At 37.0% G+C, this 17,803-nt stretch overlaps 1 protein-coding gene across 1 annotated transcript in view; it reads right to left on the reverse strand.

Moving 5' to 3' along the window:
- LOC105225951 (ankyrin repeat and BTB/POZ domain-containing protein 2) overlaps positions 1-17,803 on the reverse strand; it is a 113,727-nt gene that overhangs the window by 75,325 nt on the left and 20,599 nt on the right. Inside the window, exon 2 of the mRNA XM_049459045.1 lies at positions 816-839. The gene's annotated coding sequence lies outside the window, so the exon portion shown is untranslated. The remainder of the gene's footprint in view (positions 1-815; positions 840-17,803) is intronic.

The raw sequence follows: 17,803 nt of genomic DNA on the forward strand, positions 1-17,803 counted from the left end.
CACAATAACTTGATTTTGAGCATTCAGTTTGTATGGCAGCTATATGCTATAGTGATCCGATTTGAATAATTTTTACAGATATTGTAGAGTTGTCTTAAAAAATAATCCGAGCCAAATTTCGTGTAGATATCTTGTCAAATGAAGAAGGTTTTCATACAAAGACTTCATTTTGATTGTTGAGTTTGTATGGCAGCTATATGTTATAGTGGCCCGATCTGAACTATTTGTACATATATTATAGAAATGTGTTAAAAAAGAATCCAGGGTAAATTCCGTAAAGATATCTTGTCAAATGAGAGAGTTTTTCATACAAAGACAGGTTTTTGATAGTTTAGTTTGTATGGCAGCTATATGCTATAGTGATCCGATCACAACAATTTCCACAGTTATTGTAGAATTATTTTAGAAAATAATCTAAGCAAAATTTGATGAAGATATTTCGTCAAATAAAAAAGTTTCCCATACAAAGACTTGATTTTTATGGTTCACTTTGTATGGCAACTGTATGCTATAGTTATCCGATTTGAAAAATTTCTTCACATATTAAAGCAATGCCTATGGAAATATTCTATGTCAAGTTTCTTTAAGAAATCTTTTCAAATAAAAAAGTTTTCCATACAAAGACTTTAGTTCGGTCCTTCATCTTGTATGACAGTATGTATGTATATGCGGTAGTGCTCCGATATCGGCGGTGCCGACAAAAAAACAGTTATTTGTGAAGAAAAAAGCATGTGTACTGAAGGTATGTAAGGTATAGTTATGTACTCTGTCTTACAAGTTTAGAAGCAACTCAAAGTCCAGTGATGAGTACTTACTTTCAATACTGAAGCATTTTTGATCTGAAACCAAAAGAGAAGAAGTAATTATTATTATTTTATAATTATGCAATATAGAAATAAGTAGGTATATATATCCCTTGTTAAATTTAACAAATGAAACAATAAACTGTTCTCAAGTTAGAAAAAAATATAACTCTTTCTGTAGTAAAAACCCTCTCTTATCTCTCTCTTATCTTCTGGGCCATGCCAAGTGTACACTTAACCCACCGTTTGACCTCAAACTGAATTCGGCAGGAATGATTTCTATTTGCACACTGTGATATATGCAACGCTGTCATAATGAAGAATTGCTGTTGCATGCCACAAATAGTAAACACCCACAAACGAGTGGAGCGAGCGCTCGCCTTGCACCTCATAAATTTGTGTGCAATCAATAAAAAGTGGGCTGAACGAGCAGCGAACGCGGTGCCAAACAGTGTGGCGATGGCCGCAGGACATGAATTTAAATAAATTAATAAACGTTTTGATATGCCACAACAGCCACAGCGCCGCAGACACACAGTCACAGCCGGTGTTAGAGCTGGAGTTAGTGCCAGTGCCAGAGTCAAAGCGAAATGCACAGTTAAAGCCAAAGTCAAAATACAATAACTGCCAGGCATACGAAGCGATAAAATCGCGCGAGACAACAACAAAAGCAACTAAAAAAGACAAAAAACAGGCGTGAAGCCAATGCGGAGGCGCAACACACTGCCTGGCAGTGAGGTTAAGTGAGTCGGAAGAGGAGGAGCAGCAGGCATACCTTCGGCAGAGAGCTGAGAGGTCATTATCAAGCAAGAAGTTGGCTTAGAATAATTGTGGCTATGGCGATGCTGATAAAGACACTAGCAGTAAAGAGGCAACAACAATAACAGGAGAGAAATGTATGTTGAAAGAAATAAAAACAAGAAAACATAAGAAAAATTAAAAAAAATTAAAAAAAAAAAACAAAAACAAAATTAAAAATAATTGAAAAAAAATTTAAAAAAAAGACTTAAAGAAAATTAAGCAAATTAAACAATTCAAAAATAAAGTTTAAAAAAATTAAAAAAAAAGTTTAAAAAATAGAAAATAAAGCTTAAAAAAGTTATATAAAAAATTAAAAAAAAAAATGTAAAAAAAATAAAAGAAAATGTTGAAAAAAACTTAAAGAAAATTAAACAAATTAAAAAAAATTAAAAATAAAGTTTAAAAAAATTAAATGTGTAAAAAAATTAAAATAAAGCTTTAAAAAGTTATATAAAAAATTAAATTTTTTTTTAATAAAAATAAAAAAAATTAAAAAAATCTTGAAAATGTGTTGAATTGCTTAATGTAATAAAAATATTTCGCCAACTACTCAACTCGTGCGGGCGTAATGCTAATTTGAATGGCCGCGAAACTTGTTGCCAAATCGTTAATCCGCCTCCACAGCGTAGGAGCGCTGGCTTGCGCGATTGTAGGGTAGATCGTTGTTAACAGTTATTTTAGATAACCAGTTGTTGTGGTTGTTGCTATAAGAATTTAGATATAAGCGAGTAAAATACCAGTTGTTTTTATTGTTGTTGTTGCTGCTGCTATGGCAATAGGAACTTAAAAATCAGCTAGTGGTAGGCAGATACAATAACAACAACAGCAACATGAGCAACAACAAACAAAACCACCAACAGCAACAACAAACACCATCGATAAAAGCGGTATCATAAAATAACAGTTATTTTTTCGCAATAGCAAACGACGTTGCCAACAACTACGAGGGCTTTCGTGCAGCAAAAAAGCAGCATTCAAGCGGTTTGCATTTAATGATGATGAGGATGATAATGAGGTGCTGGTGTTGCAACCGCAAGTGAATGCGCAAAAAGTGCCATAAATGCACTAAACTGCAACAACTGCTGTCGCGGCGACATGAGCAAAAACGCTTACGAAGTTGTGTTTGGTAAAAGGAACATTGAAGCAATTTTATTTATTACTGACATAATGTTGCCACACTAAATGAAAAATAATAAATTTATAGTTTCATAGATCCATTGAGGGATCTCAGCAGGTCTGCAGCAGACTTCTTTGCAGTTTAGAAAGCACTATTACAATGGTGTATATTATTTGTAGACTAATCTAAGGAGACATAATCACACCACAGCAAAGTGAATTTGATTCTGAAGTATGTCAAGTCCCTTAAGGGGTGATTTTTAAGTTTTTTTAGACAAGAAATGGGAGGTAGGAGTAAATCACAAAGAGAGAGGTTCTTAATGCTTGCAGAAATTAAAAAAAAATCACTCAGAGCCGCCGATACGTATATTGACTTTCATATTTCGGGACTTACTCAGAACATTTCGGCATACGAGTGTTATTTCTATTGTTTACAGTAACTTAAAATATTCGGCTCGGCTAAAAAATGGCGATTATCCTCAATCCTACAACTTATGATGGCTTTCTACTCAGAATGTTTTGACATACGAGCGCTGTTTTTGTTATTTACAGTAACATAAAATGTTCAATTCGCTCGTGTCGATTGGTCGACAAAAAATGGCAATAATTTCCTACAACTTTCGATCGTTTTTTACTTAGAACGTTTTGCTATACGAGCGCTATTTGAATTGTTTACAGTAACTTAAAATATTCAACTCGGCCAAAAATTGGACTGAAATCGTGAACAGTTTCGAGCGATTATCTTTTCCTTTTTTTAACGTGGATTAACTCAGCCGCTACTTGTGTTGTTTACAGTAACTCAAAATATTCAACTCGGCAAAAAATGGCAATTATTTCCTACAACGTTCCATGGTTTTTTACTCAGAACGTTTTGCCATACAAAAGATATTTGTGTTGCTTACAGTAACTTAAAATATTCAATTCGCTTTTGTCGATTGGTCGACAAAAAATTTAAAAAATGCGAAAGCGCTGGTGATGAATCGTGGATTTATGAGATCAAAAGTAGAAAGCGGTCGTTTGTATGGGTGTTTCAAAATAAGCCGTGTCTAGTTGCTTGCGTACGGCGACCATTTGTTAGTCAGTTGTCTTTCAAGAAATCAGGAAACCCAACCGCCGAAGTCAGATTTTTCTTCACCACAGCAATGTCAGGTCTCACACATCTCCATTTTTGAGCACTAAAAACATCGATTTGATGAGTAATCCACCTTATTGTTCTGACGTGACACTAAATTACTTCTATTTATTTCCCTTCGTAAAAAATAAACTAAGACATTAAGGTTCTTTGACAACTGAAAAAGGAAGTTGATGCATTCAGAACGCAAGTTTTGAAGATCCCTTAATCATAGTGGCAAGGGTGCTTCGACAATTGGTTCAAACACATCCAAAGGGGATTGAACTTAATAAAGACAAATCACGTTTTGGCTGCACATTTAGACCAATGCCGAAGTTCCCGAAATATGAAGTAGTAGAGTAGTCATAAAATATTCGAAAATTCGACTCCAAGTATGATGGAATCATGTGTAGAAGTTCACGCAAGTGAAGAAGGTTCTCTGAACGCCACTCACTTGGAAGTGGCCAGAAACGATTATTTTACATATAGCTCAAGCAGCTCACGACTTCTAGTCTTAGACCAAGTAAGCTATGGGTAGCCAAAACACATCCGTTTGAAGGCGAGTTCAAGTGAGAAGATTGTGCGCTGCGGTTGGGACCAGCAACGTAAAAAAAACTCCAATGTAAAGAGCCTCGGTAGAAGAAGATTCCAAGTAATATATTTTGGACCTTGTTCGCACTCGCAATAAAGCTTTCCCATGCAACTTAATGGCCGAATTTTCACATATTTCGTTACAAATACAATAAATATAAAATAATTTAAAAAAAAATTTAAAAAAATTAAAAAAAAATATATACATATATATACATAAATATAAAATACATACAAATTACTAAATACACTTTTTAACGATGTACCGTAATATCTACTTAGATGACGATACAAATTTCAAAATGAACACTTAAAGCACTCCTCGCTCGGTTGTCAGTGGGACAGACATGATAATTTGCTTAAATTAAAATTTTTGTTAAACACTCCGCAAGCGACCATTAACGATAACAAAATGTTTATAATGACAGCAGAACAACAACAACAACAACAACAACAAATTTGAGCAAAATAAAGCAAAGTGTAAAACAAGAAGTAATTCGGCAAGCGAACAAGTAAATGCAACGGCGCAATTATGCGCACGCACACATAAGCAACGCACGCCTCTGAGTATGTGTGTTTATGTACACCCAACCAGAGCAGCATATGGCTGTAAAAAGCAGCGACAGTGCGTAGAGCGCAGAAACGAGGGCTTAAACAGATTTTTCAGTTCGGTTGCAAGCTTTGCTGGCATTTTGGTACTTCGTAGCAGCGTCGACAGCACGCCCCTGACGACATCAACATAATTATTAGCAGCTTAAATAACAGCTACAACAAATATACAGGCGCAGGACGCAAATTGGCCAGCAAAATAACAACAAAGTACCTATACACCACTGGTACATACATATGTATGTACTTATATTGGACTACATTTGTTGGTGTGTACTTGTTGCAGTAGACTTGTCTGTTAGGTGCATCATTTTATCTGTCATTCATCTTTGGTTCATGGTGAACGCAGTGTGCTGTCAAAAATGTTTCGTCAACAAAATAGCGTAGTAGCTAATGACAGAAACAGCAAAAACAAGAAAAAATGCACTGCAGCTGGATACTCTTCAAATAAAAAAGTTTCCATAACAGGACTTGATTTTGATCGTTCAGTTTGTATGGTAACTATATATTATAGTGGTTCGATCTGAATAATTTCTTCAGATATTATAATGTGGTCTTAGGCAAGAATCTTTACCAAATTTCAAGAAGATATTTTGTCAAAAAAAAATATTGATCGAGTTCGTTGCTTAAGTCTATTGTCTCTGTTCTGGATGTTATTTGCAAAAAATTTTTTACTACTTTTCTGCCAACCTGAAGGTTGATGATTTTAACTCGAAATAAGTATAATAGGTTAGGTTAATCTGGTAGACCATGGAAAAAGCAACGGTTGGTGCTAATGAGTAAGGGAAAAGGAGACCCCCACTCGCCATCAGCATGCCGTCCACTATGCATGCTTGACACAGCGGGAAAGCTACATGAAAGCCTACTTAAGCCCAGAGTCGAAGCGACTATCAACGAAGCTGGAGGACTGTCCCCAAGACAACATGGCTTTACACCCGTCATATCAACTATAGGAGCTATAAAATGGGTAATTGAAAGCGTAGAAGCCGCACAGCGTAGATGGCATAAATACAAAAGAATAGGGTTGCTGCTGTCCGAAACGTGACAGCGCTAGATGGGTGGATATGATCTACGCTCTTGAAAAAAACTTTAAGATACCCAACTGCGTCAAAGCTGTAGTGCGGAGCTACCTTAACAACAGGAAACTGCTGTACGAAACTAAAGAGGGATCATTAGGCCCAGACTTAAGGAACATTAGCTATGACGCTATATTAAAACCAAAAATACCAGATGAAGCACAAAACCCCTCGAGATAAGCATGCACACGACTACGGATATTCTTACGACACAAAAAGCAGTAAACTACCTAGGCGTAAGACTGGACCCCAGGCTAACCTTCTGGGTACAAATCCAGCACGCTACAGGAAAGACAGCGAAAATCACTTCCCAACTTAGCAGACTAATGGCCAACATAGGAGGCCCCAGCCAAGGAAAGAAAAATCTCGTAAGATCGACGACAATCAGCCTCCTAATATTCGAAGCTGAGATCTGAGCAGACGTGCTTAAATAGGATAACCGGCGTAAGATAGTGGCCAGAGTGCAACACATCGCAGCCCTCAGAGTTGCATCAGCCCACCGAACAGGCGATGTTATATTAGTTATAAGTGGTAATGCCCTAATTAACATTCTAGCATTTGAACGGAAAAAAACTGTCGGAGCTAAAGAAGTCATCCGGTAACAGCAAGAGCGCAATTGAAGAAATAAAGAAAGAAACAATAACAATATGGCAACGAACGTGAGAAAACGAGAGTCGCGGCAGACGGATGGCCAGACTATTAAAAGATCTGGAATTATGGACAAGCCGTAAATTCGGAGAAGTCGATTTTTACATAACATAGTTGTTATCCGACCACGAATATTTCAAAAGGAACCTCCACAGAATGAGAAAAGTCGACGAGTCGTCATGCCTATACAACGACGCGACAGAAGACGACCCTGAACACACATTCTTTGAATATGTGCATTGGCAATGAGAACGCACCACCGTAGAAGACCGGGTTCGCACAATAAATGCGAACAATTTAATCAGCGACTTGCTGGAGAGTGAAGCAAACTGGGACTGGGTGTCGATAGCACCGATGTTGCGGAAGCCCACCCCCTCACCTGCAAAAAAAAAAAGATTTGGTATACCAGTTAGCCGCGCATAGACCAGTTTTGGAGTTCAGTTACTAGGTCCATGAGCAGTAGTCATCCTTTAAGATGGTTGCGCTTGACAGGAATTTTAACATACCCTGTGGACTCACTATCAAAGTTTGTATAGACCAGGGTAAATAATTCATGTGACCTAAGATCGGGAAGAGCAAGCGTGGATCGTAGTTGAATTTTTTAGGGTTAAAGACGTTTTAACTTGATTTCTAGCAAAACTACGAGTCCTATAGTAAAAAGTTATATGGAATATTTGTAGGTAATGAAATTTTCAATAATTTCTGTATTCAGACCTTTTTCACATAACCTCACCATTTATGTCAAAAATTAAAATATTCCAATTTTTTGATTTTTCTAGTTTTTTTCATACAAAAATGTTTTTATTTAATTTCTTTTATACACAAAAATTGTTTATTTCAAAAAAAATTTTGAAAACTTGCCTACTTTTGTGCTTAACATCACTTTTTAGCATTTCAGAAGGCTGCTGCACTGATCTAATAGTGAAAAGATGTTTCAAAAATACACAGCACATCTGCTGAAGCAGTGTGCAGACTTGATAAACAAAACAACATAGCGAAATACCAAAATAAAAACCTTATTGGCAAAAACCGCAGGAAGTTGCACAACTGAAAACACATACACAAACACATATATGCAGCCACGTATATACATATGTATGTATGCAACTAATTAAGTATCTGCACATAGCACAGAAACATCTGCGACCAACTAAACGTTTACACACACAGATACTCGTACACATATATTATACATACATACTCACATATTGTAGCAAGAAGCAAAAAAATTTAAGCCAACTGAACGCTTATGTTGCATGTACTTAAATGCTGCGCAATTCGGTAGTGTATATGTGGCAAGACAACAACAATGCCAACAATGCAAACAAAATAAAATAGAATTGCAAAAAAATATGTGTGCAACAATGGAAAATGCAACAAACACACGCAGCAGTAAATGTTCGTTATACACGAAGAGCAACGTAAAGGTAAAAACAACAATGAAAACAAGAAATAAAAAACACAGCGAGTTGGAAAAATCTTGCGCGCAACATTGGCAGCAGTAACAAAGCCAACGAAAACTTGTGCCAAAGAATGTGGCGAAATGAAGCCAACGCCACAGGCTACAAAAACCAAAACAACAACAACAAAACAATGTTAAACAACAACAACGCAGCCGGCAAGAAGAGCATCGAACGCAGTCTGCAAAAAAAGGAGGCAGGAAAAGTGCCGTGCACAAAGCTGTGGCTGTTGCCACAAAATGTTGAAAGTACAAATATGCAGCCCAACGAGTTGCATGCAAGCAATGCGCGCGTATGCAGCACAAGAGCCGTTTTAGGAGGCAAACATTTGTTGTTTATTGGCCGACTGCATAACAGTGTGGCTACTTGTGTGCATGTGTGTGTGTGAGTGAAAGAAGCACGGCTGCTTGCCACAGCCGGTCAATGCAGGCTGCACCGGCTGGCGGTTGAGGACGCGGCAACGCACACAACTGGTTCTTGAACTTGAAAGTTCGCCTGCCAACAACAAACAACAAGCACAAGCGACAATAACAAGAACGCTGAAAGCAAAAGCAACAGCAACAAAAACAACAATGTCCGGCACTTCAACGAAAAACGTGCAAAACACACAAACGAGTCAGCGCACATCTTCTGTAGTATGCCACGCAACTTGCAACGCGCCAACTCTGCGCCACACCGATTCACAACTTCACCACCAACGTCACACGCCGTGCCTCAGCTGGCCGCAGTTGCACACGCACGCCCGTCTTGGCGGCGTCAGCGCAACGCCAACTGGCTGGAGTCGTGAAAATCGTCGCGCATTTTTCGGCTCTGCTCGCAGTTTTTTCGGCCGCCAACTTTGTCATTCCACATGCCACGGCAGTGTTGTTGCACCGTCCTGCGCTCGCTTCTTTCATTCAATACGTTGGGTTTGTGCAGTTATTCCGGCCACAACAACTTGTTGCTGTTGTCTGTTGTTTTTGTTGTTGGTTTGCTGCATATTTGTTAGCGCGCTTGTAAGCGCATTTCTTCAGTGCTGCCGCGCGGCTATGACTTTTGTCTGTCAACCGCTGCTCAACAAAAGGCATTTCGCAGTGTGAAATTTATTTAGAATTTTTTTCAAATATTTTTTCAGCGACTTCCGCATTAACCATTTTTATTTTATTTTTTATTTTTTGATTTTGCTGCGGTGCCGCCGTGGCGCTGTTTGTTTTGTTGCAGAGTTCTTTGTTTCGCAGCAACTTTTGACCATTTCGTCTTTGCCTTTATTGTTGTTGTATTTGAAGTTATGTTATGTGCTTTTGTTGATGGCGCGCCGCTGGGTGTCTGCGCGCTGGCAGCCGCAGGTGTTTTTTGTGTGTTTGTTACGGCTTTCCGCCGATTATTAATTTACTTCATTTTCCTAATATTTCGTTATGTAACCAATGAACATATTTTAGACGTTAGATGGCAGCAAAGTTCACTTTGAGGCGCGCAAATCTCTGTATATTATTTTTAAAATAAGCACCATGTTCGAAATTCGTTCAAAAAGTAACGCGAATTTCTAAGGAAAGTGTTTATTTATTCTTAAAAATCTATTTCGTCTTCTTCCATTGAGCGATGCCTAGATATCTTGCACTTCCTCGAGCGTGTTTTCCAATCCTCAAAGCACTTAAAGCACTTTTCTAGAGCTTCTCCTTCCATGGAGTCGTTCTTTCATGTGTCTCTTCAGATTTAGACAAAGACAAAATAAAAGTCACAGGAAGTTAGGTCTGGGGAATTCGGTAGCTGGGGTACCATTAATGTGTTGTTTTTGGTCAAATATTCGCGCACAAGCAAAGATGCATGAGTTGAGTCTTTATCATGTTCAAAGTCAACAGTTTTTCTTCCAAAAATCCGGACATTTCTGGGGGATTGCTTCGGGAAAATTGCTTTGACAAGAACTCATGAACCACGGCGTCCCTACAAACGAAAAAAACGGTGAGCGAAACCTTCACATTCGACACGAAGGGCACAATAGACCATAGGTCGCGGTGCAGAACCTCAAATTTTATTCTATTTCTAACTGGGTCTTTTAAGGTCTTGGCTTATGCTTCCCTGAATAGGATTTAATTTTCACATCATAACTATAAACCCATGATGCGAAACCAGTTATGACTCTCTGGAGCAGATCTGGTTCGTCGCAGACTTAGTCCAACATCTCCTGATCAATGTCAAAACGACAGTGTTTTTTACAAAAAAAATTAGCAATTTTGGCACAAACTTCGCGGGGATCAAATCATTGGTTACAATTGAATGGCACGAGTCAATCGCTAAGTGTAGTTACTCAGCAATTTCTGTAACGCTCGAGCGTCTGTTTTCGTCGTTCACACCTTCTTGAGCCTCTGAGCATATTTAGTGCCACCAATCACTTTGCTTTTGTCCAAAGTAGCATCACCATATCGCATAGTCAATAGTCGAAGTGTATCCCTAGTTTTGTTTTTTACACTGAGTGAAATTATTCAACAAAGAAGTTCTATTAAATTTTGTGAGTGGAATCAAATTTCGAGTGCCGAAATGTTCAGAATATTGAAAAGGCCCTTCGGTGATAGTTGTTTGTCGTGAGCAAGTGTGTTTCATTGGTATAAATTATTCAAAGAAGGTCGCGAATGAGTTCATGACGAACCACGTCCAGGACTGCTATCAACATCAACTGGCACACATCAAGAAAGCAAAATAATTGGTACTTGAGAATCTACGATGAACAGTCAGAGATTTTCTGTCATCATTGGAATATCAGAAGGATTAGTACACGCCGATTAACTCATTCAGGTAGAACACCACTCAGAGGCTTACTACAACATGAATGAACATTTGCTACAGTAGCTCTCTAAAAAATAAAGCCAATATTATTTCTTAAATCTCTTTAGCGCTAATAATTATAAAAAATTGGTTTTGAAGGCCTAATTACATGTCTAAGCGCGGTTTAAACATCGCAGCTTGAACAGTTGCTAACATGAAGCCAATTAATTAATTAAATTAACAAATAACCTCTGACGAGCTTTGTATGCCCAAAACAGGGTAATGATATTAAGTTTGTCAAGAATTTTGCAACACCCAATAGGAAACGTACGAGATCTTATAAAATGTACTGGTATATAAAAGATCAGCATGAAGAGCTGAGTTGAAATTTTGTATACGTAGTTTTCTCCTTAAGAAGCTGCTGATTTGTCGGAATTGGCGATATCAAATCACTATAGCATATAGCTGCCATACAAACTGAACGATCAAACTCACGCCTTTGTATGGAAAACTTTTTTATTTGACAAGATATACTAAAGAAATTTGACACAGAATATAACTAAAAGCATTGCTTGAATCTGTGAAGAAATAGTTCAGATCGGACCACTATAGCATGTAGCTGCCATACAAACTGAACCATCTAAATAAAGTGTTTGTATGGAAAACTTTTTTATTTAGCAAGATATCTTCATGAAATTTGGTCAGGATTGTTCTTTAAGATAATTCTATAATATCTATAGAAATTGTGCAGATCGAACAACTATAGCATATAGCTGTCATACAAACTGAACGATTAAACTCAAGCCTTCGTATGGAAAACTTTTTTAGTTAACAAGATATATTCATAAAATTTGGCATGAATTAATTTCCAAACCTAATCTTCAATATCCACAGAAATTTTTCAGATCGAACAACTATAACATATAGCTGCCATACAAAATGAACGTTCTTAAGCAAACACTTGCATGAAAACTTCTTTGAATGTGAAGGGTGTTCTTCTGTTCTAGTGCTTGCTTGCTTTTTGAAAAGGACAAGAGCAAGCAACAACAACACAAACAACTACATATTTAAGGCATTTGAGCATTATGTTCAAGGTAAACCAGTACACAACGAAACGCTGATTTACTGATTTTAGCAGTTTTGATTCCACAGGAATGTTCGGCGGTGCGTTCTGTTGCCTTTTCGATACTTTGGCCATCGTTAGGCCATAAATGAGCCACGACACTTGTGCCATAAAAGTATACAATATTTGGCTATTTTAATGAAGATTAATCACCATTACGGTTGCGTTGAGTTCATAGCGAGCGATACATTAATCTGCGCTTAAAGATTTGTCAATAACCTTTTGTGTTGTTTGGTAGCCAAGAATGCACGCATAAACACACTCGTATACACTGATATGCTGTAACGCTTTGAAAAGCATAATCCAAAGTAAGCGATATCGTTATTTTGTTGTAGGCATGTAAGGGCAGTCGTTGCCAAGCTGTCAGCAGCGCTAATGTGTGCTCTTGAGGCGCGCTGCGTAAGTTAAATTTCGTAAGCGCTCGTTATTGTTGTTGACTTTTTGTTAAGCTATTGTTGTTGTTGTTTGTTTTTAGTGCTGTTGCTGTTGCTTTTTGTGTTGTTGCTGTTGTTTTTTGTGTTGTTGCTGTTGGTTTTTTGTGTTGTTACTGTTGTTTTTTGGCTGTCACAGCGCGAGCGCTCAGCTGTCCGCTGTCCATTGGCTAATCAGTCCGGCTGTGCGTTGGTTTGTGCGGTTAATTGCTGGCGGCGTGGCGCGCCAATCTTGCCATGCCAAATCAATAACGAGTTCCTCAAATTTATATTTTGCTGCGGTGAAAAAAAATATTAAAATCTGCTGTAAATTGTTTGATTGTTGCTTTGACTCTTTGACTTTTATTGCATGTAACGCTGTAATAAATCGCGCGTAATTTGAGCCGAAACAGCTACTGCGGCTCAGACAAACTGCCTGTAGGGCTTAAGGCATATTAAATATAATTTTTTATATTAAAATGACATTTTTGTTATTTTTGTATTTTTCCCCCTGCTTTATTTGCTTAATTAACACACTTGTAAATGTGGTTAATAAGCCAGTGTTACCAGATATCACAAAAGGCACACGCCAGCGCGTTCAAGAGTGACAGCGTTAAGCAGTACAACGCCCACTTAGACAACAACTGTGCCAATTAATGAGGCATATATTGACTTTTGATAGCAAAAGCACTTTTTTAGAAAATCGCGCTTCACAACAACTACGCTTTTGTTGTATTTAATGCCAATTATATATGCAAGCTTAACATAATTTATTAGTAGCAACCTTTGCACGCTTTATATGCGCCAGAAAAACTGTAAAAAAATATTTTCAAATGTTGCAACCCACGTACAAGAAGCCGAAAATGAACGATTTAGTGGCTGAAAAGGTAAACGTCGTTTTGTCGTCAATAAAATAAAATAAAATAAACCGAGACCACGAAACCACTGAACTTCAACTAATAAAAAGCAGTTTAGTTGGCTTGTTGCTTGTGGTAATCCAAATTTAATCTGCTGTTTGTTATTTAAATTAAAGCGGAAGGCATAATAATTAAGAGAACATGATTTTATAAAAAAAAAATTAATAGCTTCTTAAGCTCACAGGCACTTAATATATCGCATGTAATGCTTGAAATTGAGTGTTATGCATTCATTCAGGCGCGTGTGTGCTATAAATTTTAATTTCTGGGGGCTGTGGTAAGCTTTTAACTCAGGAAAAATTTTAGAATTCATAGCTCTGTGGCGTACACAGACTTGTAAGACCTGTTCTGTTAGGCCTAGTGCCTTAAAATTACAGATTATAGCATTAAGAATAAATTTTACCACAAAAAGAAATGGAAAAAGTTAACTACAGTTGCACCGAAGCTAGCATGCCATTCATAAATAAAGTTTCCATACAAGAACTGGAGTTTGATTGTTCAGTTTGTATGGCAGCTATATGCTATAGTGTTCCGATCTGAAAATTTTTTTAGAATATTATGACTTTCTTTAAGGTAATATTCTGTGCAAGAATTCGTGAAGATAACTCGTGAAATAGAAAAGTTTTCCATACAAGAACTTGATTGAGAGTGATCAGTTTGTATGGCAGCTATATGTTATAGTGATCCGATTTGAATAATTTCTTACAAGTATTACGAAATTCATTAAGGTAATATTCTGTGAAAGAATTCATGAAGATATCTCGTCAAATAGAAAAGTTTTTCATACAAGAACTTGATTGAGAGCGTTCAGTTTGTATGGCAGCTATATGCTATAGTAGTCCAATCTGAAAAATTTCGCAGAATATTATGACTTATTTCAAAGTAATATTCTGTGCAAGAATTCGTGAAGGTACCTCGTCAAATAGAAAAGTTTGCCATACGAGGACTTGATTTTGAGCATTCCGTTTGTATGGCAGCTATATGCTATAGTGGTTCAATCTGAAAGATTTATTCATAAATTATGGAGTTTCTTCTAAGAATAGCTCATGCTTAAATTCGTGAAGATATATTCTCAACTAAAAAAGTTTTCCGTACAAGGACTGCAGTTTGATGGATCAGTTTGTATGGCAGCCATATGCTATAGTGGTCCGATATCCACAGTTTCAACAAATGAGCAGCTTTTTGAGGAGAAAAGCATGTGCGCAAAATTTGGGGGCTATATCTCAAAAACTGAGGGACTAGTTTACATATTTAAAGAAAGAGCGGAAAGCAAGGACTGAGAGGCTCAGTGTGACTTAAGCTTGGTATTTTAAACATTAAAACGTCTCAAAAAGCAGCAAATGAAATTTGTCTTAAATAAACTCACAACAAAGCAAATAATACTTCCCGCATACTTTCAGCAATCTAATACAGCAATACCACACTCTGCAACCACAACACTCACTAGCACATAATAATTAACACGAAATTCCGCTGTTGCGCTCGACAAATATACACGAAAACCTGAAAATCGTAAATCAAAATAAGCAATTTCGCAGATTAACGCAACTTTTAACGGTGCGCGACAGTTGGCTGACACAGTAGCTGCATCAACGCCAGCTGGAAGCAATAATGCACACACTGGCGGCGCTGCAAATAAATTGCAAACATATACACACACATATGTATGTGTGTATAGGTAGTAAACTACAAAAATTATGAACGCGCAGGTATGCATGCCCGCCAAGCGCGAGACAAGCAGCGCGTCAGCGGCCCATATCGCATGAAAATTCCAAAGCCAGCAGTGCGCCTGTCGGGTTCCATTACTCAACCGGCACTGCAACGACGACGACGCAGCGCGGTAGGCGGCTGTCGCTGACATTGTCGATGTATAGCGTTGATTTCGTTGATTTCGGTCAGCGGCACAGGCATACCACGCATTCCAACGTAATTTGCCGTGCGCCGAAGGAAGACCAGTTGCCAGCAGTCATGCGGTGCAAATTGTGCCGTCAAGGTGAAATGGCAAAGCTTGATGGGATTTCGAGCCAAAACAACAGCGAAGTGAGAAAATTGAAAATAAATTAAGATGGACACAGTTTAGACTGTGCATTATAGTAAACGAAATGCTAGCGTTGCAGGAAATGTACGAAGCGGCATGTGGACGGCGTGGCAGCGCCTTAAGGCCAAGCAAATTTTTTATTAAGACAGCTGCTCATACTACACAAAACATTGTTTTTTCGCACAATTTTTAAATTTTAGACCCAAATTACTAGAAATATTTTAAATTGGACATCAATCAAGCTGATCATTTTGATCGCTGCCTCTTGATATTATTATAATTTTATTTCTTTTTTGCTGAATTTCCATTAACTAAACAACCTGTTTGTGAGCTGACTAACGTAGACCTATTTTTTATACACATAATATATACACAAGCACACGCACACATACATAAATATATGCAAGCATGAATATTTATGCGTCTCCAATAGGTGAGTAGCCATAAATATTTATGTGTTTTTTATTTCTTCATCAATGCGGCATATAAAATTTCACACCCTCTCAAAAAATGAATAGCTGCCTACAGCAACAACAGCAATCATATGGCGTACAATGCTTTGTTGAATTGTAAATGACCGTAAATTTTAATTAGTTATACGCAGATAATCAAATTTTGGTTCTGTGGCAATGCTTTAGACATATTATTACGGTTTAGAGCTGCCACTAGCACGCTAAATATATGCTTCTATAAATGAATTAAGGGAATGAGCCACTTAGCTGCTGGAGGAATTGTTGAACACGCGTCACAAGTTTTTGAAAAAGTTGCTAGACACTGGGAACACTGAGTTTGACTAATTTATAAGCAGTTTAACGAATTTTTGATATTTCATGAACAAGATGTCTTAATAAATAATGCAAGTGGTGGCTGGCTGAGCTTTAGACCACACTTAGTGTCAAAAATAAGCTGAAATAATTATTTTATTTTCCTCAACTGACCGAGTAAAATTCATTCTTTGTATGGAAAACTCTTTTAGTTGACGAGATATCTTGCTGAAATTTGTCATGGATTATATATAAAAGGCAATAATGCAATCTCTGAAGAAATTGTTCAGATCGGTCGACTATAGCATATAGCTGCCATACAAACTGAACGACCAAAATTCAGTTCTAGTATGGAAAACTTTTTTTGTTTATGAGATATCTTACTGAAATTTGTCGTGGATTATTGCCAAATCTAACTACACAATCTTTGAAGAATTTATTTAAATCGGACCATTATAGCATATAGCTGTCATATAAACTGATCGAACAAAATTCAGTTCTAGTATGGAAAACTTTTTTTGTTTATGAGATATCTTCCCGACACTTGGCACATTTTATTATCAAAAACATCGCTACAATCTCAAAAGAATTTGTTTAGATCAAACGACTATAGCATATAGCCACCATACAAACTGACCGATGAAAATCAAGTACTTGTATGGAAATATTTTTTATTTGACAAAATATCCTCACGAAATTTAACCAAAACTATTACTATAGACAAAGCTACAATATTCCAAGAAATTATTTAAATCGGTTAACTATATCATATAGCTGCTATACAAACTGAACGACAAAACTTAAGTCCTTGTATTGAAAAAATTTTTATTTGACAAGATAACTGCACGAAATTTAGAACAGAATATTATGCAAGATAACTCTACAATATTCCAAAAAAATATTCAGATCGGACCACTATAATACATAGCTGCCATACAAACTGAAAGATCAAATACATGACCTTTTATGAAAGGCTATTTTATTTGAAGAGCTATCGTCGCGAAATTTGCTGCTGTTCATTATCTTTAGCATCGCTACAATCTCAGAAGAAATTGTTCAGATCGGTCGAGTATAGCATATAGCTGCCATACAAACTGAACGTTCAAACTCAAGTCCTTGTATGGAAAATTTTTTCAGTTGACGAGATATCTTCACGAAATTTAACGAGAACTATTACTATAGATAACGCTACAATCTCTGAAGAAATTTTTTAAATCGGATTACTATAGCATATAGCTGCCATACAAACTGTCCATCAAAACCAGGATAAGGATCTTTTTATGCCTTGTTTTGCTATAAGAAATGCATTTACTGCGGCGCAAGCGAAGGTTTTTCTTGTTCTACCCTATATATGCAACAAATATGATTATAACTGTACTCAAGACCAAGATCAGTTGGTTGAATGTATGAATAAAATTAGCGAAATATACATTTCAAGTAGCAATGACTGAGCAGGCAAGATATAATATAAACAATTAACTTGACTGCCAGTTCTGTTATACAAATTTAAATATATTATAGATATTCACAGATAATATTTATTTGCAAAAAACATATTTTTCTACTTAAAGCAAATTCTACTAATAATATAAATATA

The sequence above is a fragment of the Bactrocera dorsalis genome, chromosome 5, assembly GCF_023373825.1.
Source record: "Bactrocera dorsalis isolate Fly_Bdor chromosome 5, ASM2337382v1, whole genome shotgun sequence".
Lineage (NCBI taxonomy): Eukaryota > Metazoa > Arthropoda > Insecta > Diptera > Tephritidae > Bactrocera > Bactrocera dorsalis.